Source organism: Cervus canadensis, chromosome 31, assembly GCF_019320065.1.
Source record: "Cervus canadensis isolate Bull #8, Minnesota chromosome 31, ASM1932006v1, whole genome shotgun sequence".
NCBI classification, from domain to species: Eukaryota; Metazoa; Chordata; class Mammalia; order Artiodactyla; family Cervidae; genus Cervus; species Cervus canadensis.
This window is the reverse complement of record NC_057416.1, coordinates 22785373-22811859: the sequence shown is the minus strand read 5'-3', so window position 1 is coordinate 22811859 and position 26487 is coordinate 22785373. Positions and strand designations below refer to the sequence as shown.

The window sequence follows — 26487 nt, the reverse complement described above, 5'->3', positions numbered from 1 at the left end:
GCTTGAATCTCTTTGCAGTCCAAGGGACTCTGAAGAGTCTTCTCCAACACCACAGTTCAAAAGCATCAATTGTTTGGTGCTCAGCTTTCTTTATGTTCCAACTCTCACATGCATGGATGACTATTGGAAAAATCATAGCTTTGACTAGACGGACCTTTGTCAGCAAAGTAATGTCTCTGCTTTTTAATATGCTGTCTAGGTTGCTCATAGTTCTTCTTCCAAGGAGCAAGCATCTTTTAATTTCATGGCTGCAGTCACCATCTGCAATGATTTTGGAGCCCCCCAAAATAAAGTCTGTCATTGTTTCCATTGTTTCCCCAATATTTGCCATGAAGTGATGGGAACCAGATGCCATGATCTTCATTTTCTGAATATTGAGTTTTAAGCCAGGTTTTTCACTCTCTTTTTTCACTTTCAGCAAGAGGCTCTTTAGTTCTTCTTTGCTTTCTGACATAAGGGTGGTATCATCTGCATATCTGCGGTTATTGGTATTTCTCCCAGCAATCTTGATTCCAGCTTGTTCTTTATCCAGCCCTACATTTCACATGATATACTCTGCAAAGGAGTAAAATAAGCAGGGTGACAATATACAGCCTTGATCTACTTCTTTCCCAATTTGGAATCAGTCTGTTGTTCCATGTCTGGTTCTGTTACTTCTTGACCTGCATACAGATTTCTCAGGAACTTATAGATACATTAATCTCTCCTTCAGTCTGCACATGGCCTTCTTCTCTGTCTTGTATTTCACATGGCCATCTCATAAGGATACCAGCTGTAGTATTTAGGGCCCACCCTAATATAGTAGGATTACATCTTGACTAACTGCATCTGCAAATACCCTATTTCCAAATAAGACCACATTATCATACCAGGTGAACATGAGTTTCAGGGTGGGCATTATTCAACCCAGGACAACACCTAACACATCCTATGAGTTTTATCCATCTTGTACATATGCTTATTGTCTATAGTAAAATTGAATATCCTCAAATAATATAATAAACACACTTTCTATCTGGAGACATAACAAGACTGTTACACACAGTGGCCCTACTTTCTTCACTGGAAAGTATCTCCTGGCTGCAGTCAACCAGCTGCTGGTTCCTGATAAGGGAACAGCAAGCTCAGAACTTTTTCCTTTCCCCCTCCGAGGTCCAATTCGTGTGGGTTCCCCCATGACTGTATGCAAGTATTGCATTCCCAAGTGGCTCAGGCCTCATCGTCACCCCTGTTAACCTGTGATAGCTCTAGCAGCCTCACCTGTGGATCTCGCTACCCAGAGGGGACAAGCCCACAGGTGGGAAGCCCGTTCATGTCCCAACTTCCCACAGCTCGTGGTAACTGTGGGACTGGCTGGCTACTCCCAGGGCCTGAGCTAGTCCTGGTCAAGGTTCAGACAGGAGTGAGGGATTTTTCAAGGGAAGCAGAGAAAAATTCCTCTATATGATATTTTGTGCATGCGTGCTCAATCACTAAGTCATGTCCGACTCTTTGTCACCTCATGGACTGTAGCCCACCAGGCTCCTTTGTCCATGGAATTCTCCAGGAAAGAATATTGGAGTAGGTTGCCATTTCCTTTTCTAGGGGATATTCCTGACCCAGGGATCAAACCGCGTCTCCTGCATTGGCATGTGGGTTCTTTACTGCTGAGCCACCAGGGAAGCCGATGTGCTATTTTACCTGTGGAAAATACTCCCTTACACAGGTGAAATAACTCAATGAATCGGTCATTTGTTAGAGTCTACTAAGGAATAAAGAAAAGAGTTTATTTCTAGATGTCTGAAAGTAGGGCCCCCTAAGTCTGCAAAAGCAGATGTTGAGTTATATAAACTAATCAGAAAAAACCTCTCATATGCTACCACTCTTTCCTATGACACCATTACACCAGATATATCCTCCCCAGTAGCATTTACTATGTTGATTGCTGAGACCACAGGCTCTGAGATTGGCCATTACTTCTTACTTATCTTTACTCAGCAGGTTGCCTGGTATTTGTAGTGTCAGTAATTGCTTGTTGAATAACTGACCAACTGAATTATTTACTGTTCAGACTTATAAATGAACCTGTCTGACCATATACATAATTTACCCAAGTGAGGGGCTGCTGTTCTCATTTACGTTCTGTAATGCTAAGTGTTCATTTTTGTTTTCTCCCATCTAGTGATGGATGTGGCTTTTCTTCACTTATTTTCCCCATAACCTCAGGGTGACCCTAAATGAGACCTGACCTCTCTGGCACTTTATCTGGTCAAAATTCTTTGCATGGTTATCATTCCTATCTCTCTCAACTCTCAGTTGGATCAACTGACAGAGTAGATATTTAATCCCTGAACTCAGTCTCTCCAGATTCTAACTATTTGCTTTTGATGGTTCTGAACTCCTTTCAGCTCCACCTTAAAAGCCTTCATAATGTGGACTTGGGCCTCTGCCACTCAGGGGAGAGGTTCGTGGATGGAGAGATGCCTGCGTCTTCAGCCCTGATGAGGTCCTGTATGCGTTTCTGGTGTATTTCCATGGAATCTTTTCATCTGCACAAAGTCCCACGTTTTCAGCCATATTGACAGGTAATTAGGGGAAGAAATGCAATGCCAATTAATTTCTGTTTCCTCGCCCCATGACATGTAATTTGAAGCCAGGTTCAGCATGTCAGTGAGAGGCAAATACCTGAAAGGCAGAAATATCAAAGGGAAAGCTGACCTATAAGGGGACGCCTTCCCATCAGTTTAAAACGTCCTACAGGTAACCTGAGCACACAAAAAATAGACTCAGGCTTTTCCTTGGCTTGAAATTTCTGCCATGCCTACAGTAAGATCTTCTGGGAAGAAAATTAAATCTTTTGGCCATTTATGTAATCTACTCAACCCTGTGACCATCAGTGGCATCGTTACTGTCATTGGCATGAAGTAAAGAAAGTAGGTGTAAAGAAAGAGTAAAGCAAGTAGGTGTCATAGCTAGCATAGCTCAGCTGCCTGGGTGATGTTAAAACTGAGTATGTCCCAGGTGTCAGGCACTGGGCTACAGGCTTTCCGTGCAATCTTTTATCGAATATGATGCTATGATATAAATGATTACAATTTTTTCAGGTGAAGAAATTGAGACTTTAAGCCAATATTCTCAAGATCATAGAGCTATGAAGCAACAGAGTGAGGATTTAAAGCCAGCCCAATCTACCAGCAGCAACTGAGCACCAGAAAGGTGATGACAGGAAATGGCTTCTCCCAGCTCAGACCTCTGTGGCCCCAGCATCAGTGACTACTCTGGCCTCCCATCTGTAACTTCAGAAGCAGCTCTCCAATCTTACTTTCAGCTCTTCCAAAGGACAAAAACTGGTATTCTCACATATTTTTTCTTTTCCCTTCTCACAAGTACTTATAATTGGACACACAGAAGTATATTTTCAAGAGTTCAAAGCAAGACATTCACATAAACAGAATAAACAAATGTCAAAGGAGTTTACTGGTGGTCCAGTGGCTAAGACTCTGCGTTCCCGATGCAGGGAGCCCAGGTTCAATCCCTGGTCAGGGAACCAGATCCCATATACTGCAACTAAGGTTCACATACCGCAGCTAAAGATTCTTTGTGCTGCAACCAAGACCCAGCACAGCCATATAACTAAATAAATAATAAATAATTAAAAAAGAAAAAAAGACATGTGTCAAAAATGTATTTTAATTATTGAGGGAACGAACATGATAGTAAATTTGGTTCCAAAAGCATTTTGAAGAACTGGATACTTACAGGCACTTCAGTAAACAGGAGTTCTAGAATAAAATGCCTAGATTAGATACAAGAGTAGTTAAAGTCTATAGAACAATCAATTTATGACCTTGAGGTTGTCTTCTCTACTAACTAGAAATCTATAAAGTACCTTGTAACCTCACAGCAGTGTTTGGCTCTGATCAAATAGTTAATATCAAAGCCAAACACAGGTATATTTTGTTAGATCAGTGGGTTCCCAAACTTCACCACATGTTAGAATCACATAGGGGGATTTTAAAAATCCTGACACCCAATGTTCCACCCACCTGTGTTAGCTTCTTATTATAACAAATTACCCCAGACATAGAGGCTGAAAGCCAAACAACTCTTTTCTCCTACAGTTCTGGAGGTCAGAGGTCTAAGATGTGCTCACAGGACTGTGCATCTTCTGGAGGCTCTAGGGGAGCATCCATTCCTTGCCATATGGCCCCTTCCTCCATTTTCAAAGCCAGCAGCACCCATCTTCTCTCTGTCCTCTGACCTCTGCTCCCACCTTCTCTCTCTGATGCTGGTCCTCCTGCCACCCTTTTATGAGGCTCATTGTAATTATATTGCTCCCCTCCCAACTGGCTTCCCTGATAGCTCAGTCGGTAAAGAATCCCCCTGCAATGCAAGAGTCCCGGTTCAATTTCTGGGCTGGGAAGATCCAATGGAGAAGGGATAGGCTATCCAGTCCAGTATTCTTGGGCTTCCCTTGTGACTCAGCTGGTAAAGGATCTGCCTGCAATGCAGGAGACCTGGGTTCGATCCCAGGGTTGGGAAGATCCCCTGGAGAAGGGAAAGGCTACCCACTCCAGTATTCCGACCTAGAGAATTCCATGGACTGTATAGTCCATGGGGTCGCAAAGAGTAGGACGCAACTGAGCAGCTTTCATTCACTCTCACACCTTGAGATAATATAGGTTAATCTCTCCGTCTCAAGGTCCTTAACTTAATCACATCTTTTTAGATCTTTTTTATCACACGCCTGGAGAATCCCAGGGATAGGGTCGCACAGAGTCGGACATGACTGAAGTGACTTAGCAGCAGCAGCAGCAGTATCACATAAGGTAACATATTCACAGATTCTGAGGATTGGATTGAGGATATCTTTGGGGGGGAACATTATTCAGCCCATTACATCACCCCATACCATTACATTAAAATGTCTAGGCATAGGAGTCAGGCATCTGTATTTGAAGGTCCCCAGCTACTTCCAACATGAAGCTAAGTTTAAAACCGACTGCTCTAAATAACAAAAGGATCTTGGGCCAACCTTGTTAAGCAGTGGCCCAACAGGGCATTGAGAGGATGTGCTCTTGACTATGTTTTATTTTTAAGTTTGGGATAATTTTCTTAACAACTAAAAGGTAGTATCAAACAGTTCTCAAATGAACAAAGCTTTATTTTGATTCACATCTGCATTGTTTCTTTGTCTGATGCTGAACTGGACACCACTGTCACTGACTTTTATAAACTTGGCGAGTCACTCCCACCTTTCAGCCTTCTGCAAAATGGAGCACATGTAACTCATTTCTGTGTGGAGGAAGGTGTAAGGTAAGTGACTGAAATGCCATCTGTGAAACGTGTACGATGGCTGCACACGCCCACTGGCTGCTGGAGAGCCAGCCAGTGTCAGGTTTCCACAGCTAAGAACCAAGCTCTGTGGACCACAAAGCCTGAAGCTTCTAAGTGCTTTTCAAATAAGTAAAACAAAAATAACACCCATGCTTACACACACACCCATCCATCCTTTGATTATGCTCAACGGCTAAAAGCAAACAGAGGGGAACTGTGAAAGCAGTTAATGGCAAAGACCTGGGAACCTTGCTGAAGCTCCAAAAACATAAAATCTCTTGCAGTAAACCTATCATCAGTCTGAGTTTACTGCATTTCACCCAGCTCTGATCCCAGAGCCTCCAGGTAAACTTTGCACAAGAAGAAGAAACTGGTGCTGACTTTTGATACAAACATCTGAGTTCGTTACAGCAGTGCTTGTCTTTTAATTGAAACAATTAACATTCCTAAAAACATTCCCAAGGTTTGCAACAAGCTGCAGGATATACCCAGAGACCCTGAAAGTTCTGAAGAATGCTTCTCAGACTTATGAAAGGGGAAGAAGGTTAGATTCTTAGGGTTCACCTTCTAGGCAAATTGGAAAAAGGAATTCTAGAATAACATTTTGTAGATTGGATATGAAAACTGGCTAATGTCCTACAGGACAATAAAATCATGACCCTGAGGTTATCTTCTCTACCAAACAGATATCTCACAGGACCATGCAACCTCCCCACTCTGTGTAATATCTCCACTTTTAGACTCTTCTCTCTGTTCTCATCACGAGGCTGACAAACTTCATCAGTTCCCTGTTACTAGACAAGACTGATAATTGCAATTGGAATGAACCACGGATCAGGTTTTCAAAACACTGGTTTCCAAATCTCCTTTAAATAGGAGAACCAATTTTTCAAATGAATTCTATGCTAATTTTAAAGTGATAAAATGGAAAACAGTTATCTGAACAGTTGGCACCATCATGCTTCTTAGGAAAGGGCATACAGTTGATCCTATCTGCCAATTCCATATTTCTTAATTTATGTACTCGCTAAAACCTCTTTGTCACCCTCCCCATCCCACCCTCAATCAATACTTGCAGTACTTTTGCAGTTATTCATAGACATCTGCAGAGCGGCAAAAAATTAATTCATTTAATGTATATGTTTCCAGCTGGGACTGAACAAGGTGATGCTCTTTTTCCTTTGGCCCTTCTATTGCCATCAAGTGTCCTTTTGGAGCTCTATTTAGTGCCACTTTTTATTTTTTTGCATTTGTGTGCCTTTCGTTGGTAATTTTGCTGTTTAAAATAGCCCCAAAGCACAGTACTGAAGTTCTGTCTATTGTTCCTAAGTGCCTTACAGAGAAAATTGATAATCTTCATCCTGGCATGAGTTACAGTGCTGTTGACCACGAGTTTAGTCACTAATGAATCATTAATGAGTCAACAATATCTCTTAAATAAGGCTTCTTTAAATAGAAAGACACATGAAACAAAGTTATGTATTGACTGATTGACAAAGGAGTTGTGAGCCGAGCTTCACTGGAGCCTAAGCCTGTATTTCTCATGGGAGCAGGGGTTCAGTATTCCCTACTTCAGTGTTTGCTGTGATTTCATAGTTCACAACTACCAGGAATAACAAAAATCAAATACATATTTGGGAAAATGTCTGAATAATGGCTTAAGTTATATGATGAAACTCCAGGGGCCTGGGCAGAAATTAGCTGGTTCCTATAGGGATGGAATAAAGGGAAAGGAGAGGAAGGAGAGAGGAGGAGCCACTGGTTAGAAGTGCCACTAATTTAACTCTGGTTCAGTAAAGGGCAAGAGAGCAGACCCCAGCCCCTGGCAGGCTGCAATGGTGTTAGAGAACAGGAATGTCTAATAGCGACTTTGAGGGTTTCCTGCCATTTTGGGTACACTGCATCCTGCCAGTTTGGGTACACTACCACTCTCTCCTTGTGGCTTCCAGTCCTCTCTCAAAGTCTGTCATTCTCACATGTACTTCTAATGGCTAAGGCTTTTGGGGTTTGTTTTTGTTTATTTTTGTTCCTGATGGAAATCAGAGATGTGGCTTAGTGTCCTGGGTTCAGCAAAGAGATGAAGAGTTTCGTAAGCAGGCAGGATCTCACTGTGCCAAGAGAACCGGGAGGCTATCACCCCTCCAGGGAGCATCCTGGGGATGACTTTGCAGAGTCAGAGGCTTTGGAATTGAAAACTCCTTTGCCCTGGCTCTTGAAGGCTGAGAGCACCCTGAGGACACCTGGGACACAAATGGAGCCCTTCTGTGAGGCGAGGCAGGGTATAGCAGCCTGTCCAAACGCCCTTCCCCTCAGCACCCCTCAACTCTTCAGAACAGAGGAAGCAAAGCACGGACCTGACTGAAATATGATAGACTAACAGGCACAGCTCTTTCTTGGGCATGTACCTGCTACATTCCCTGACTGTGGGTTTAGCTTTAACCCATCTATTCTTGGGGCATCCCAGGTGGCAGAGTGGTAAAGAATTTGTCTGCCAATGAAGGAGATGTAGGTTTGATCCCTGGGTCAGGAAGATCTCCTGGAAGAGGAAATGGCAACCCACTCCACTATTCTTGCCTGGGAAATCCCACGGACAGGAGCCTGGCGGGCTCCAGTCCGTGGGGTCGTCAAGAGTCAGACACATGGAAAGGCTGAGCACAGCGCACGCAGCCTCTCCCCGTACATGGCGTTTCATGAGGATCACAGGACTGTGCCCGCAGCACAGCTGGAGAATCAGGACTGGCTGGGGTGGGAAGGCTGAGTGCCCTGTGGTTAAGTGCAGCTGTATATTTGGTAGCAGCCGAGCCAAACCCTTCTCTTGTCTTCCTGCTTCCCTGTGGAATTCTGCTGGCAGTCAGGCTCCCCACTGACCTGGCTTCTTTCCTGGAGGATGGAGCTTTTAATCAAGTGAAACCAGCCTCTTGAACACTCCAGCAAAGCTCAAGCAGCCGGTAATTTCCCCTGACTCCACACACAAGCCAGGAATGCTCCTGCCACCTGAGCCCCAGGATCTTTCAGCAACGGGGGCTGGGGGGCGGGTAGGAGTAGGGGGATGGGGAGAGAGTGCTGAGGAGGAAAACTTGCTCTGTTGACAGACCCTTTTCAGCGGAGAGGCGGTGGGGGTGTGGGGAGGCTGAGAAACAGACAGAGGTGGCTGCTGCTCTCGGCCCACCTTTGGTTCAAGAGCACAGGCTTTGCAGAGCAGACCACAGCTCTCCTGTCTCACCTGGTCTCTTGGCTTTTGCTCTGGGGTCTGGGATCCAATGACCCAACCTCTATACTCCATCCCCTGAGCACAGAGGGTTCACTGACTGTAATTATATACCCACATCACAAACATCTTTTCATTCCCTTTATCTCATGTATTTTCCTTTCCTGATTTTTTTAAGACTGATACCTATATTCCCTTTTTAGGCTATGGGCCAATGTATCAGAGGTTATAAAGCTCTGTAACAGGGAAAATTTACTTGCTCCACATAAATGTGTTGGATAGTGGTGGTAACATGTTTTAAAAAGATTATTATTCAAAATGTGGGACTGGGATGCCAGGAGCTGTAAATCTCCCTACAGGCTTTGAGGAAGTTACAGTGCTCATGCTTTTTAATAACATGGACTGAAGAGATGGAACAGTCAGCTATTTGGTCAGTTCTGTAAAATATCTATTAGGCCATTTGTTTGACTCAGAAGACTGTTTAATTCAGGCAAAACAGTCTAAATAGTAGACCAAATGAACACAGACGGGAAGGGACCCAAGTTCTTAACTACGTGTACTCTAGTTACAAGATTTTACAGTAAGATGTGAATGTCTCATTCCTCTTCTATCCCTACCCTATCCAGCTGTGTGTGTGTCCTGCAGCCCAGTGGCCTGGTGACCAGTGTAATCCAATCAGCTTCTCATCTGTAGAGAAGCAGTAGGTTGGAAGGCCAGATTCTGTGGGGCCAGGCGCAGGGGCCTTCAGTCCATCATCCTGCTTTGACAGAGATTCAGTTTTCATGGATCCTATCTGGTTGATTAGGTTCTGGACAAGGCAGATGAAGGCCCCTGTGGGACTCTTCACTGTCTTCTGTCAAACACACTTTGTTTTTAATCAGAACTGCTCGCCCAGTAAAGACTCATTAAGCACATGCTGTTGCCAAGCTCTGTGTGGTCCAGAGTGGCCCATCCACTCCCGGATCAGGCTCACTCTGCTGCGTGCCCGGGCATCTACAGGGCCAGGTTCATTGAAGAGATCTAGTCTTTGGTATTCTGGTCTGAAGCAAACGTACATTTTCTGGAACTCAGTGGTGACACCAGAGCTACTTCCTAACAAGAAAGAATAAGTCCTCCTCCCTCCCTGTCCATGACTCATCAGGAACACAGGCCTTGAATCATCAACCTTTTATTTGATTTAAGGTCACTCTTCATCATGAATGCAATTTCCAGCCTGCCTGCCAACCACCTCCAACCAGCTGCCTCCAACCACTGTCAGACTCCTCTTCGTTAACCACGGCTGTGACCAGCTCTCCTCCCCTGCTCTAAAAGCTTCCAGGGGTCCCCCTGCCTGCTGAGCAAAGACAACACAGCTCAGCCTGTCACTTCAGCCCCCACAATGTGGCCTTAGCCTGCTTTCTTCAAACCCATCTCCCAATGTCTTTCCTGAAGGAAACTTCCTTCCCCTTCAATTCTCTGTAGGATGCCCAGCACATGCCTCATCCACCCTTTCCCCTGTGTTTTTGCTCATAAATGACTCTTCCCATACTGGGACACCTCCCACACTTTCCTCTTGCTGAATAAAAATCCTCCCCATTCTTTAAGAACTAGTTCTTTCTCTAACTAATTCTTAATTCAGACCACAGCAACATCTTTCATTGTTTTGACTTCGCTAAGGTCTCTTATATGCATTCTTTTGGTGGTCCTGGTTCTTTCCAAACTTATCCCATCAATAAGAAATTGGTGAGTGGGCACTGGCAACTGTAGGGTCATGGCAATGGAATGCTCCGGGGGCTGTTCCCCTTCTCCTTTTAATAGGGCAGGCATGGTCTGGAGTAGGGAGTGGAGGAGGAATAGAAGACTTCTCAAGGGGAGAGATACCTGGCGTTTATCCTAAGATAGAAGAACGTTCCTAATTGGCAAGTCTTTATATAGTAAATGGAATCCTTCACTGTTTCCTGTCACATATGCTTTCTTTTCTAAAGTAAAGGGCCTAATAGTACCTCCTCTGTATATAAAGCTTATGCCATTAATCTTCCTCTGAGCCCCTCTGGGAGCTGCTTCTGCCTCACATTCTGAGCAGTGTGGTCATGGACCTTATGGAGCCATTCTTCCTCTCTTACCCAGGTGTCCTCCGCAGCAGGGTCCCGTTATTATGGCACAGCCAGCCAGCATCTGGACACTGTGCTGTGGGACGTGAGCCAGACTGACTGCTCATTCCTGACTCAAGCCTATGACCTTGGCTTCATCAATACACTAGCCTGCATGAATGAGCCAGGCAGCCACAGAGCACTGTGACATTGATATAAGATAATGCCTTCATATATTATAAAGAGAGAGTCTGTTCTTCTTAATACCAAGGCATGAGAAAGCCTCTTGAGTTGAATTCCAAGAATCTGCCAGCTAAGATCAAAGGGGCCCTTGACTACAAATTTCAATGCTTGCTCTCTGATCCTCTATTAATTCTTCATATGACTGGGGAAAGTGCTTTGTTCTTAGTGGTGGTTTCCTCATCAGTAACTAAAGGGTTTCTTTTTTTTTTTTTAATAATCTCTTGGGCATTTTTAAGCTCTAGAATTCCATAAATATGAATCATTTTGGTGCCCAAGACTGAACCAAATGACCTTCCAATATCATGACCCCTGAGACTTGCTGCAATGGCTACTGCAGAGAGAAGAATATGCATTTGTGGAAATCTACACAGTTCTATGAAGACCTTCAAGACATTTTAGAACTAAAACCCAAAAAAGATGTTCTTTTCATTATAGGGGACTGGAATGCAAAAGTAGGAAGTCAAGAAACACCTGGGGTACCAGGCAAATTTGGCCTTGGAGTACAGAATGAAGCAGGGCAAAGGCTAATACAGTTTTGCCAAGAGAACACACTGGTCATAGCAAACACCCTCTTCCAACAACACAAGAGAAGACTCTACACATGGACATCACCAGATGGTCAACACCGAAATCAGATTGATTATATTCTTTGCCCCCAAAGATGGAGAAGCCTTATACAGTTAGCAAAAACAAGACCGGGAGCTGACTGTGGTTAGGATCATGAACTCCTTATTGTCAAATTCAGACTGAAATTGAAGAAAGTAGAGAAAACCACTAGCCCATTCAGGTATGACCTAAATCAAATCCCTTATGACTATACAGGGGAAGTGAGAAATAGATTTAAGGGACTAGATCTGATAGACAGAGTGCCTGATGAACTATGGATGGAGGTTCGTGACATCATACAGGAGACAGGAATCAAGACCATCTCCAAGGAAAAGAAATGCAAAAAAGCAAAATGGCTGTCTGAGGAGGCCTTACAAATAGCTGTGAAAAGACGGGAAGTGAAAAGCAAAGGAGAAAAGGAAAAATATTCCCATTTGAATGCAGAGTTCCAAAGAATAGCAAGGAGAGATACGAAAGCCTTCCTCGGGGATTAATGCAAAGAAATAGAGGAAAACAATAGAATGGGAAAGACTAGAGATCTCTTCAAGAAAATTAGAGAGAACATTTCATGCAAAGATGGGTTCAATAAAGGACAGAAATGGTAGGGACCTAACAGAAGCAGAAGATATTAAGAAGAGGTGGCAAGAATACACAGAAGAACTATACAAAAAAGATCTTCACGACCCAGATAATCACGATGGTGTGATCACTGACCTAGAGCCAGACATCCTGGAATGTGAAGTCAAGTGGGCCTTAGGAAGCATCACTATGAACAAAGCTAGTGGAGGTGAAGGAATTCCAGTTGAGCTAGTTCAAATCCTAAAAGATGATGCTGTGAAAGTGCTGCACTCAATATGCCAGCAAATATGGAAAACTCAGCAGTGGCCACAGGACTGGAAAAGGTCAGTTTTCATCCCAATCCCAAAGAAAGGCAATGCCAAAGAATGTTCACACTACTGCACAATTGCACTCATCTCACATGCTAGTAAAGTAATGCTTAAAATTCTCGAGGCCACGCTTCAGCAATATGTGAACTGTGAACTTCCAGATGTTCAAGCTGGTTTTAGAAAAGGCAGAGGAACCAGAGATCAAATTGCCAACATCTGCTGGATCTTCGAAAAAGCAAGAGAGTTCCAGAAAAACATCTATTTCTGCTTTATTGACTATGCCAAAGCCTTTGACTCTGTGGATCACAACAAACTGTGGAAAATTCTGAAAGAGATGGAAATACCAGACCACCTGACCTGCCTCTTGAGAAACCTGTATGCAAGTCAGGAAGCAACAGTTAGAACTGGACATGGAACAACAGACTGTTTCCAAATAGGAAAAGGAGTATGTCAAGGCTGTATATTGTCACCCTGCTTATCTAACTTCTATGCAGAGTACATCACGAGAAACGCTGGGCTGGGAGAAGCACAAGCTGGAATCAAGATTGCCGGGAGAAATAGCAATAACCTCAGATATGCAGATGACACCACCCTTATGGCAGAGAGTGAAGAGGAACTAAAAAGCCTCTTGATGAAAGTGAAAGAGGAGAGTGAAAACGTTTGCTTAAAGCTCAACATTCAGAAAACTAAGATCATGGCATCTGGTCCCATCACTTCATGGCAGATAGATGGGGAAACAGTGGAAACAGTGGCTGACTTTATTTTTCTGGGCTCCAAAATCACTGCAGATGGTGATTGCAGCCATGAAATTAAAAGACTCTTACTCCTTGGAAGGAAAGTTATGACCAACCTAGACAGCATATTAAAAAGGAGAGACATTGCTTTGCCAACAAAGGTCCATCTAGTCAAGGCTATGATTTTTCCAGTTGTCATGTATGGATGTGAGAGTTGGACTATAAAAGAAAGCTGAGTGCCAAAGAATTGATGATTTTGAACTGTGGTGTTGGAGAAGATTCTTGGGAGTCCCTTGGACTGCAAGGAGATCCAACCAGTCCATCCTAAAGGAGATCAGTCCTGGGTGTTCATTGGAAGGACTGATGCTGAAGCTGAAACTCCAAAACTTTGGCCACCTGATGCGAAGAGCTGACTCATCTGAAAAGCCCCTGATGCTGGGAAAGATTGGGGGCAGGAGGAGAAGGGGACGATGGCGGATGAGGTAGCTGAATGGCATCATCGACTCGATGGACATGAGTTTGGGTGGACTCCAGGAGGTGGTGATGGACAGGGAGGCCTGGCGTGCTGCAGTTCTTGGGGTCGCAAAGAGTCAGACACAACTGAGTGAACTGATCTGAACATCAATATTCTTGTTGCTTTGAAATAGTGCTTACAGTTGTTCTCTGCTTACAGTTTAAAGCTTGTTTGTCTGTTTAACCTGAAATGATAAAGTTTTCAGCTCTAAAGTTATCAGTCAAGATTCTTGATTGCAAGCAACAGAAATCAAGTCTGGTTAACTTAATATAAAAAGGAATCCATTGGAAGATTCTTTGATATCTCATATTCATCTCTGTTGAAGCAATGGACATGAACTTGGGCAAATTCTGGGAGATGGTGGGGGACAGGGGGACCTTGGCATGCTGCAGTCCATGGGGTCACAAAGAGTCAGACACGCCTTGGTGACTGAACAACAACAACAAATCATCTCTGTGAACTGAGAACCAGGAGGACAAAAAGGGCATACAATGAAGAGGCTGGTCTGTTTTTGATGTTTGACCATTACAGATTCCCACCCTTCTTCCCTGCTGGCTCTACCTCTGGGCAACCAAGTTAAGAGGGCTCATGGGTGATTTTCCTAGTGTGTCAGTGGTAAAGAATCTGCCTCACAATGCAGGAGACACAGGTTCAATCTCTGATCCGGGAAGATCCCACATTCTGTGGGGCAACTAAGCCCATGCGCCACAACTTTTGAGCCTGTGACCTAGGGTCTAGGAGCTGCAACTGCTCAACTCACATGCCCTAGAGTCTGTACTCCACAAGAGAAGCCACCAAAATGTGAAGCCCATTCACTGCAACTAGAGAGTAGCCCCTGCTCACAACTAGAGAAAATCCCATGCAGTAATGAAGACACAGTACGGTTCAGTTCAGTTCAGTTCAGTCGCTCAGTCGTGTCCAACTCTTTGCAGCCCCATGGACTGAAGCACACCAGGCCTCCCTGTCCATCACCAGCTCCCAGAGTTTACTCAAATTCATGTCCATCGAGTCAGTGATGCCATCCAACCATCTCATCCTCTGTCATCCCTTTCTCCTTTCACCTTCAATCTTTCCCAGCATCAGGGTCTTTTCCAATGAGTCAGCTCTTTGCATCAGGTAGCCAAAGTATTGGAGTTTCATCTTCAACATCAGTCCTTCCAATGAACAATCAGGACTGATTTGCTTTAGGATGGACTGGTTGGATCTCCTTGCAGTCCAAGGGACTCTCAATAATCTTTTCCAATACCACAGTTCAAAAGCATCAATTCTTCAGTGCCCAGTCCATACAAGACTACCGGAAAAACCATAGCCTTGACTAGAGACAAGCACAGTCAAAAATAAATTAAAAAATAATAAATAAAAAAGAAGACCCATGGGTGTTGTAACCCTCTGCTGGCAGCCAGGAATCTCAAATAATGAAGCCTCTAACTCAGTACTTTGTCCCAACCCCATCCACTCCCTACCTACAATAAAACCTCATCCTAGTTACCTTGTCATCAAACCTAGAATAAGCCTTTCCCTTTCTTCATATCTGGGAGGCTATGACTCAGTGTTGACTTCTAATAATACTGTGGAAACTGCATGCCAATAACCTTTTCATATTATCCCAATTTTCATGATGCTGACTCACAAATTTAATAACTTTTAATCTGTAAAAGCAAAAATGTAAGAAAAGTTCATTGTGCCTATTTTGAAGCCTAGTCCACAGTTACAGGGAATGAGACAAAATCAGGTAAGACTTAGAGGATAGTGTTGGTTTCCCCTTTCCCCTTGCTCTGACTGTAGGTGTCTTTGTTTTAGAAAGAGAACTTAATCCCCCAAAGAACTCCCTTACTTCTTTGCTTAGTTGGGTCTAATCAAATGGTGCTTCTCTGAGTCTTGGCAACCATATACTTCCTTTCTTACCTGGAACCACAAGTAAAACATGGATATTATTTCACTCAGGGTACATTTTGAATGTGTGACAGGGAGCCAGACAAACTGTCACGTGATGGAAGGAATAAACTGTATTATTCTCGGTTGGGTTCATAGCAAATCTGGTTAGAGTGGGAGTCTATAAATGGAGACAGGAAATGGTAATGTAATGGAAAATATATTTTATAAATGCTTATAATTTCCCAGATCTCTAGGGGAGTGAAAAAAAAAACCAAACAACTTGTATTCTGTTGGGATCTTTGGTGCTATCAGGAATCCCTATTTTCCTTCCCCTGCTTTTGAACAAACCTCATCAAACACCTCATCAGGTTGGTATCTCCAGAGCCCTGAGGAGTGTAGGGGAGGCTGGAAAGAGAACCTGGGGCCTACAGTCACACAGGAAAGAGCCTGGCCCAGGTTGGAAGCTCTTGCTGTGTCAATCTAGCAGGCAAGACTTTGGAGGAAGTGTGGGCGTTCTGTGAGGAGAGAGAAAATTGCCAGCGCCTTTGCTTGGCATAGATTTTCCTTTCTAAGTTTCAGCAAGAGGTACTAAGACCATCTGTCCTTTGGCTTCCTGTGGGCAGCTCAGGCCATAACTATTTCTCATTTCTCCAAATCCCAGTGGCCTGACCAGGTAAAGGAGTCCCACCAAAGCAGGCCCTGACCGTCCCTGTCACTGCACTCACTCTGCCCTGCCCAGCAAACTAGGGCCCCTTGGCCAGACTTCTCCAGACACCTCGGTTGGAAGTAAAATTTTATGAGAACTTGGCTGTGTCCAATCATATACGGTGCTCTCATCCTACAGCAACAGAGCTGAGCATTGTAGGGCCACAAGCCTGAAATAGTCACTCTCCGGCCCTTTACAGAGATAATATTCCCACCCATGACTCACACTCTGCTCACATCAACCTGCCTACCTTTTCTTGAAGAGATGAGGCTCATCTCCTGCCTAGGTTTCCCTAGGAGAGGTTTCCTTAGGTTTGTCCACATGGCTAACTCTTCCTTCTCCCATAAGGCTTAGTGCAGGCATCACTTGCTCCAAAGAGGTTCCTGTGGACCCCAGATTGAACTAAACATCCATGAGGGATGAGGATTACATACGATTAATGCTTTCAGGACATTAACACGCTGTCTGATACAAAGCAGGTATTTAATAAGTGGGCTGGATTTGTGCACTAGACATCTATGGTTCCATTGTGCTGCCATCAGGAGCACACACGTAATGGCCAATGGTGTAGAAATGGTTTGCTGAGAAGCTTAATAGCAAATGCACTGGGGCTTCAAGATCGAATAAACTTGCTGTCAAGCAAAATGAACTGCTAGGTCTGTCTCAGATCTCATCCGAGGGAGCTGAGTCAAGAAGCCACAATTCTTTTTGTTTTAATTGTCACAGCCCCTCAATAAGAACCTCATGGGCTCCATGATAGAAAGGCCTCAGGGCCATTAACAGAAATGTGCCATGCTCCCTCTTCATGAATGCCAGTTCTCTTTCAGGTTTTTCCAAAACAATTCTGATTCTGAGATCCTATTGGATGCCACCTGCCCTAAGCTCTGTCTTAATATCCTGCAAAGAAACCTATTTTGGGTTGGATTGCCAGAAATACAGTTAATTTGAAAAATTGCTTTCACAAACCATTCACCAGGGACATGTCTAGGTGTGGACCTCTTGGTGTAGAACAACTGAGCATTTCCATATAAATATGCATGAGTCTAATTTACTATAGTGCTAAGTGATTAGAAAGTTGGCCCTTAGCTAAACAGTACCTTGTACTATAGTGTACAATGACAGGATGTTAGTTCATTTTTATCGTAAAACCAGGTTAAATGATGGTCTGTGCTTAGTTACTCAGTCATATCTGACTCTTTGTGACCCTATGGACTGTAGCCTGCCAGCTCCTCTGTACATGGGGATTCTCCAGACCAGAATAGTGGAGTGGGTAGCTGTTCCCTTCTCCAGGGGATCTTCCCAACCAGGGATTGAACCCAGGTCTCCCTTATTGCAGGTGGATTCTTTACCATCTGAGCCACCAGGGAAGTCCAAGAATAGTGGAGTGGGTAGACTATCCCTTCTTCCTGACCCAGGGATTGAACCCAGGCTTCCTGCATTGCAGAGCGATTCTTTACCAGCTGAGCTACCAGGGAAACCACAAAATGATGGTCTAGAAAAGGACAAAAAAAGAGATGAGAATTCATGAATTAATATAGAAGGTGATACTGGAAGAAGTTAGACACAGTCGTTCCTTGTGTCACAGACTTGTGATCCAATTAAAGTATACTTTGGGATGCTTGCATAAGACTAATTTAAATTTAGTTTTTAAAGGAACTGTCATATTTGATATGAAATATGATCTTGTCTAAGTAAGGAAGTAAGTGCCCGCACTCTGGGTTAAAATGATTCCAGCAGGCAGGGTTTGATTTCTCTGGTCCTGTTGACTGTCAACTATGCAGGCATTAAATATCTGTAACGTGACCCTACCCAGACCTTTTCATTCTCTTCCCTCCCTCCCCTTCTTTCTCCCCTTCTCTGCTCTCTCCCCAATCCTCCTTCTTCTTTGCCACTTCAGACACAATGAATGCTAAAACTAGAAGATGATGTACAGTTTATCTAATTCAATGCTTTCATTTTACGGATGAAGAAAACAAGATTCATTGTCAGAGATCCAGAGTACATTTCAGGGATAAGACTTGGACTTACATGCCCTGGCTTCTGACCTGATGTCTTCTTTATGACATCATGCCCCTGCCAAAAGTGGGTAGAAGAGTTAAGAAGATGAAAATTGCATCAGTCAGACTTACTGATTGAAGCAATAGGAAAATATGTGATTGGTCAGGGGATAAATTAATTCATTGATAGTACCTCCTGATTGGGGCTTTCCTGGTGGCTCAGTAGTAAAGAATCCGCCTGCAATGCAGGAGATTTGGATTTGATCCCTGGGTCAGGAAGATCCCCTCGAGAAAGAAATGGCAACCAAGTCTAATATTCTTTTTTTTTTTTTTATATTATTGTGAAAACCTAAGATGTATCTTTTTTTTCTTTTAATTTTTATTTATTTATTTATTTATTTTTTTGTCATACATTGATATGAATCAGCCATAGATTTACACGTATTCCCCATCCCGATCCCCCCTCCCACCTCCCTCTCCACCCGATTCCTCTGGGTCTTCCCAGTGCACCAGGCCCGAGCACTTGTCTCATGCATCCCCACCTGGGCTGGTGATCTGTTTCACCATAAATAGTATACATGCTGTTCTTTTGAAATATCCCACCCTCACATTCTCCCACAGAGTTCAAAAGTCTGTTCTGTATTTCTGTGTCTCTTTTTCTGTTTTGCATATAGGGTTATCGTTACCATCTTTCTAAATTCCATATATATGTGTTAGTATGCTGTAATGTTCTTTATCTTTCTGGCTTACTTCACTCTGTATAAGGGGCTCCAGTTTTATCCATCTCATTAGGACTGATTCAAATGAATTCTTTTTAACGGCTGAGTAATATTCCATGGTGTATATGTACCACAGCTTCCTTATCCACTCATCTGCTGATGGGCATCTAGGTTGCTTCCATGTCCTGGCTATTATAAACAGTGCTGCGATGAACATTGGGGTGCACGTGTCTCTTTCAGATCTGGTTTCCTCAGTGTGTATGCCCAGAAGTGGGATTGCTGGGTCATATGGCAGTTCTGTTTCCAGTTTTTTAAGGAATCTCCACACTGTTTTCCATAGTGGCTGTACTAGTTTGCATTCCCACCAACAGTGTAAGAGGGTTCCCTTTTCTCCACACCCTCTCCAGCATTTATTGCTTGTAGACTTTTGGATAGCAGCCATCCTGACTGGCGAGTAATGGTACCCCAAGTCTAATATTCTTGCTTGGAGATCCATGGACAGAGGAGCCTGGCAGGCTATAGGCCATGGGGTTGCAAAGGAGTTGGACACAACCTAGCAACTAAACAACAACAATGACACCTCCTGATTACCTCAAGATAAAAGTTGGGAAAAAATGCATATTTTAATTGTCCATGAAGACTAGCTAATAGTCATTTAGCTCAAATGTGCCCCTTAACATTTGCTGGTGCTGAATAAGCAGGCAGCATCTCTGAAATGAAAGGCAGTCCATGAAAATGCATGACCACTGATAATTAAGATAATGGGACATTTTTATATACTGATTTGAAGTTCAAGGATTTCTGAACTCTTTAAAAAATGAAAGAAGCCCAACATAATTTATCTTACTGTATTTCAATATAATGCAGTATCAGAAGAAACCATTGACTTCCATTGCTGTTTTTTTTTTAATTAGTGGAAAACTTTAATTTTAAAAAATTGTTAGCTACACATATTCTCAAGAGGGTTCCATAGAAAGAAACACCACTAACAGGATTCTCCTCCAACATCCTGCATATCTTCAAAATCACATGTAATTTTCTAAAACTCCTGATAGTTTGTGCCCTGGTTTGCAACATGTCATATTTGAATTTGACTAATCATTGTCACTGGTGGGTCATCCACTGAACCCATGGTGGCAGGAGTTAATGGGGCATCCTAGTGGGGATATCTGTGGTTGGAGGGAGTGAATTTTTATCCATTTTTAAATAACTCTTTGGCACCAACAAGACTCTGTATGTCCTACTGATAGTGGACCTTTTTTCTTCCTGTAATGCTACAGAACATTCTCAGTGTAATTTATAACAAAGAGAGATACAGATAATGCCTCACACAAGCTCCATAATATTTAAATCATGGAAACAAAACTTGACAGACAGAAAGGTCATAAGTTTGTCTTGACTATTTCCATAGCCATCTCAGTGCCTTCTTCCCAGAATAAAGCTTCCTTCATTAATATTCCTTTGGGTTTTAACAGATTTAACGTTTCAGAGTATATCTGAGCCTGGGGCAACTCTTCTCTTCCTCATCTTTGTCCCCATCATTCTTAATTACTAAGAGTTTTAATATCTTGTTTCAAGGTCACATCACTGTTATTTTTATTGGTTCTTGATCTGCTGCAGGAGCCTACAGACAGTCTTACACAAAGCATTTGTGCTAATGTCTATTGGTTCTCCCATTTATTATTTGCCTGATTTGGGGTAGATCATTCTACCCCTCTGAGCTTCTCAATGGAAAAGTAAGAGAGCTGACTTAGATGATTATTTCTAAATTCTGGTCTAGTAGTCAAAATCTCAAGTATTTGTTGATTGTTGTATGTTTTTATTATAATTCTAAATTACAGGTAAACTACTTTAAGGGGGCTTGGGGCGGAGGGATAAAACTGGGAAAAGATAAAGCAAAATGACAAAGTCCCTGATGGAGATTGAATTTGGAAGGAGAACAAAATGGAATTTTCTCTATCAGTCAGCATTTGGAAGAGGTATTTGGAGATGTTCCAGAAAGGCTGGGAGCTGCCAACAGCACACAATGCAAGCAGCTGCCTTCTCAGTTGAAGGCTTGTCCTGGTCCCCCTTCCTCTCTCCTCTTGTCCTGTTTTTCTCCCAAGTTTAAACAGGTGAAAGAAAGTAAGAGGATATAAAAGGATGGTAATAAATTGGGGGTGGGAGAGGCATGACGGGAGTAAAATCATCCCCCCCACCCCAGTTTTATGTACAAAGAGAAATACCATAACGGAAAGGTCCTGGCCCTAAAAGCTATTTCAAGACTTTGGCAGCTGACCCATAGGAAGGGTGGTCTGGTTTCCACAGATTCCACACAACAGACAATCTTGTATAAATATCTCATACAGTTCCTGTCTCTGTAACAGTCACTGCCTTGATGACAGAGTTTGATTGAATGCTTTTTCTAATACAGGCAGGTAAGGAAGAGAGAGCTGTAAGAGTCTTTGTCCTTTATCACATAGAAGCTTCATAACCGCTTTCACATCCCCACCTCAAACATCCAAGCCAGCTGAACAAAGCCATCCCACCTCCCACACAACCTACCCAAACAACATAAAACAGAACACCCAAGGCCATGTCAAAGAAAAGATCATCCCAAGACACCTCTCCTTCCCCACTTTGTAAATTCAACACACTTTCACAGCAAGATGTGAGCTCTCACTGGGCTGAGCTGAGGAGCCTCAGTTGTTGCAGCGTGGCTCTTGTTATGAGCTCATGGCATTCACCTGGATGGGCTCCTGCAGACCTTCATGACAACGCAGGAGGGCTGATGGAGCCCTTGTAACAACACTTGGGAGAAGCTGCTAGATTTGCTCCAAGACTCTTTTTGCCTAACTTGTCATCCACTTTTAGGCAACACGGGCCATCTGGCCTGGCCAGTTCTCCTTGCCACCATCTCCTGGACTGAACTCAGCTAATCCTCTGTGCTACAATACTACTGTTTCCTCAGCCTAGATATTTAATGTTAAGACTAAGTCTAGCTGAACTTTGGTAGTGCACTCTGATGATGTAGAAGGGTAGGATGAGGGGGTGGGTGGGAAGGAAGCAAAAGAGGGAGGGGATATATGTATACATACAGCTGATTCACTTCACTGTACAACAGAAACTAACACAACATTATAAAGCAATTCTATCTCAATTAAAAAAAGAGAGACTAAACCTAAAAAAAAAAAAAATGAGCTTAAAAAAAAAAAAAAAGATGTGAGCTCTCATTCTCCCTCTAGGTCCAGTAGGCTTCAAATGGGATTCCTAGTCACAAAGGCATTTTAATAAAATGTTATTAAATAGACAATCTTGATATCCTATGTATTTTTACCCATAATAGGTTATCAAATGCAGGATAGTGCCTAATTCTGATCCACCTCTAGAAAGAAGAAAACCAGGAAACTTTGACTTAATTTGTGGTAGAATGATTTTGGTTATACATAACAAGAATTTCCTGTCCAAATGATTAATTAGAAACTGAAATAGCTCACTGAAGATTGTCAGTCCTTGTTCTTTCTCTGGAGATGTTTCAGTGAAGAATAATCACCCACCCACTCCTCTGCCTGAAAGCAAGTCATTCTGCTGGAATCTATGGGTTAGCAACTATGTTGTCATCCCCATCGCCCTCCCCACAGTAGGTGCTGTGGTTGACCACCACTGGACTACACAACCACACAATGGGTCTGCACCTGGAGCCTGCCAGAGCCACTGGCAGAGTCTTCATCTTTCAGGAAACAGTAGGGGGAAAAAGAGTGGCACACAGGAGATAGTTTTTTCCTCTTGGAGTCTTACTTAGCTTAAAAGAAAATCCATGGAGCAAGACCATGCTTATTTGTATCAGTTGATCAGTCAACAATATACTATGCAACATACAAGGCACGGTATATAAAGGCAACAAATAATATGACATGGTTCTGTCAGGGGAGTGTGTGATTTCCTTGGTTCTATGTCGTCGCAGCAAAAATTTGAAGCGATGGACGGACCCGTGTCACAGCTCAGTTTAAACTGTGGACCAGTGTTACAGTTTTGTTACAGCTCAGTTTTATTTGCCAAGCAAAGGAAAATGCATCCTTGAGGTGTGAGGGTGGGCCAACCCAAAAGAAGTGAAGAGAAGAGCGAGGCTCAATTTTGGCTCCTCTTTTTATTTGCTTTTTTCTCCTCCCCCTGAGCATGCCCTATGTAAACTGGGCTAGCCAGGAGGGCTGTTTGCTTCACCTGAGCTTCTCACTACTGTCCTCAGACCTTCCTTGTTTCTATCTTCTCAGGCTTTTCCCTTTCTTTGTCTTCTAACCACTGCTATTTTGTACTTCTTTTTCCTATTCTACTTACCTAACAGCTCCTCCCTGCCTTCAAAGATCATACACAATTGTAAAACTGTGACCAAAGGCAAAAATTAGCTTATGATAAGGGGCAAAAGATTAGAACTAGAACTAAACTGAGGGAAAGTGCTTTACAGATGAGAGGAGAAGTAAGCACTCAAGAATCACTTCTCTTTAAAGTGTATTTCAGAAGGACCTATCCATAGACAATGGTTCTCCCAGGTCTTTCCCCTCTTGCCTTTGGCTCCGGCTAAAGGAAAATGATTAATATTCTATTCAGAAAAGTGATGGATAAATTGTTTGTGCATTTGGGTCCACAATGTATGGTCAACTTGCTCTCTGTCTCTATTTCTGTCTGTCTCTCTCTTCTCTCTCTTTCTCTCTTCAAATCAGAATAATTACAGCTAAGAGTTTTGTGAACTTCCCAGCCTCTTTAAGGGCCATGGACGGGCAAGAATGCCATAGAAGTGATGTTCAAAATAATTACAGTTGGTACATGAGCCTCAACCAATCAGAACAGATTTTTGCCAGGATACTGTCCAATCAGAATTGAAGCCAGCCATGAGCATGCCTGGTTGTGAATAAATCTTGACCTTCTGCTCCTGGATCTTCATGTTAGATATATCTGTGATATGGTCCTGACAGAGTCTGCTTTTCTCTAAAACCTAGGTTTGCACCAAATGTGTTATTTAATAAGATTAATAAGGTTTATTTACTCCCTCATTAAAGAGAAAGGCACACCAATCAGAAAACTGATTGTGAAGTTCCTCTATCCCTTTGTCCTCCACTGATGTCCCCCTACCCCATCACTGAGGCTTCCAGGCTTCAGGAAAGTTAAGGGGTCACTTAATAAGATCTTCCATTTTATTTTCCACAAACAAAAGAATCTGATTTCATTAGAGCCCATCTTGACAAACTCCTCCCAAGTGAGCAGATAACTAAAGAATTTTAAGATGCTTTCGCCCTTTGGTATAATCAGATTCCCCCATGCAAAGAGGGCCCATCTCCTTAACCATCCCCTTGCAGTGTAAATTCTGTAAATGAGTTGTGCAGAAGTGTAGAACTGGTCTGCCAAAGCATTTACATGGTCCCAGACAGGAATGCATTAATGAGGGGTGCTGTGGTCTGTTCTGCTCTGTGATAATTCTCTCTGCATGGACCCTGCTGCCTGCTGGAAGGAGAGCTCTGGAAGGTAACTTGTCTCTTTTATAACCATAACCAGCAGGGAAGCTTAGAGGCACACCTTGTAATTTGGGTGCTTTGAGCAATGAATGACACAGTTTCTCCTCTTACTGTAGCATAACTAAAAAGTGCAAGCTTATTAGTAAGGATTACATATCTCTTTTCTTTATTCCCACACTTTTGAAAAGAGAATTGCAGTTTGTGCCTTCCACATCTCATTCACAACCTGCAACTGATTTCACATATAATCTGTGTTAAATGGAACGTGTTACTATGTTATTTATTTAATAAACTTGCTGTACTCTGCAAACATAGTCAATCACAGCTGATTCCTACCAAGAGCAACTTCTCTGAAGTACCCATTGCTATGCACACACTACATACATAATTTAACTTTATTTAATTAAATATAATACACACACAGTTTCATTGGTACCAATCAAATCTCCATATGGCTTATAAGATCTGAGCTTGCCACTCACCCTTTGTGTGAACTTATATTTATTCTATTTGGTATTGGAGCTAAGGGTTGTGACTTTCTATTCTGAGGCTGAAAGAAAGAGGTATTTGAAAATAGAAAACAAAATTATACTCCGTGCTCACTGTGATAACTAAACTCAAAAGACACCATAGAGGCCAAAGCAATTCTATTTTGGATGTTTAAAATAACTAATTAAGCTTCAAAAACATTTAGCTAACCTATAAAGACAGCTTTTTCAAAAAGAATGAAAGTGATTATGTAAAATTTCCAATATACTTTGTATTGTCTTTAACTTTAAATGAAGCTAAATCGGTACATTTCTTTAATATTAGGTACCTAGTGGCAAAATACCACTGTGACATATAAAATATTTATTATGATTTGTTTATAAATGCATTGATGACAACATTTAAAAGGCATCAAACGATCCCTTTTTCTTTCTTTCTTTCTTTTTTTTTTAGTAATTTGAGCATCCTATTCAGGTACTCTGGGATGTTTTATTTCTTGTGTCTAACTAGAACTTTTCAAAGAGGTCATAAAGAATTTTGCAACTATATTTGGTGGCAAATAGGATCAAGTCTGGTGTTCAAATGGAAAGGTAAATTAGTTATTTTTCCAAAGGTACTGGGAATGGCAGAACTAGGAGTAAGACTTTTCATTACACAGTTTAAGTGCCTGATGGGTTGATTTATTTCCAGTCAATTTTGTTTCTGTTGTAATGATGATTCAGTATTATTTTCATAATAAAAATAATACAAACAAAGCAAAACCCTTACTTCTATTTTGTGTCATCCATCAGCAAATTTTATTCTGCCTGTTAAATATTTCTTAAGTGTAGATATGCTCAGCACTATGTGAAAAGGAGGAAGAAATAGCCTCATTTGGCTCCAAGAATCCACTCTTGGCATGTTCTTCCAAACCTGCTGCTTAGCTTATAAAGTTAGCACAGATTTTACAAGATAAGGTGTTATTTCACAATGAAAACTTATTATCTTAAAATTGCATATGATAAGTATTGCCAAAAATTTCAAGCAAGACTATGGTCATTTGGTTATAATAGACAACACTAGCCTTTAACTGTAAATACATGTATGAAGATATGAGTCAAGGTCATGTGAAAAAAAGCAGTGATCACTGGAAATCTTCCTCATCTCCCACCTCCTCTTAAGGCTCAGTTCACCCAGGCAGACTGGCTGAGATGATGAATAAAACTGCTGAACAGGAATACTTGGCATACATGTATGTCTTATAATTTCCTTCTAATTTGTATAAGTTGTGGTTCCATCAATAGAATAGGACTGCACGCGACACTTCACAATATAATGGAGAGGGTATTTTATGTTAATTATTGGCTCTAACTCTTTAAAGAATTAACCCATAACGACCCATTGGTTATATTATCAATTTATAGAACTTTTCTAATAAATAGATATAAAGGTTTAGGCATTAAGTAAAAGATATTTTACTAAAAAGTGAAGCTAAATTAAAGGAGTCAGTGTGAGACAATTAGTGCCTGAACTAGGAACTAAGCGGTAGAAAATTAAAGGGTTGATGGTAGAGATGTTGTAAAAGAATCTCCTAGACTTGGTGACTGAGACATCTTGGCAGAGAAGGAGAAATAAGAGGGAAGGAAGGCTGTAACATGA

At 42.3% G+C, this 26487-nt stretch overlaps 1 long non-coding RNA gene across 2 annotated transcripts in view; it reads right to left on the bottom strand.

Annotated features, from left to right (window-relative positions):
* The window catches only part of LOC122432614, a 188689-nt gene that overhangs the window by 54615 nt on the left and 107587 nt on the right, over nucleotides 1–26487 (bottom strand). The window lies entirely within an intron of this gene.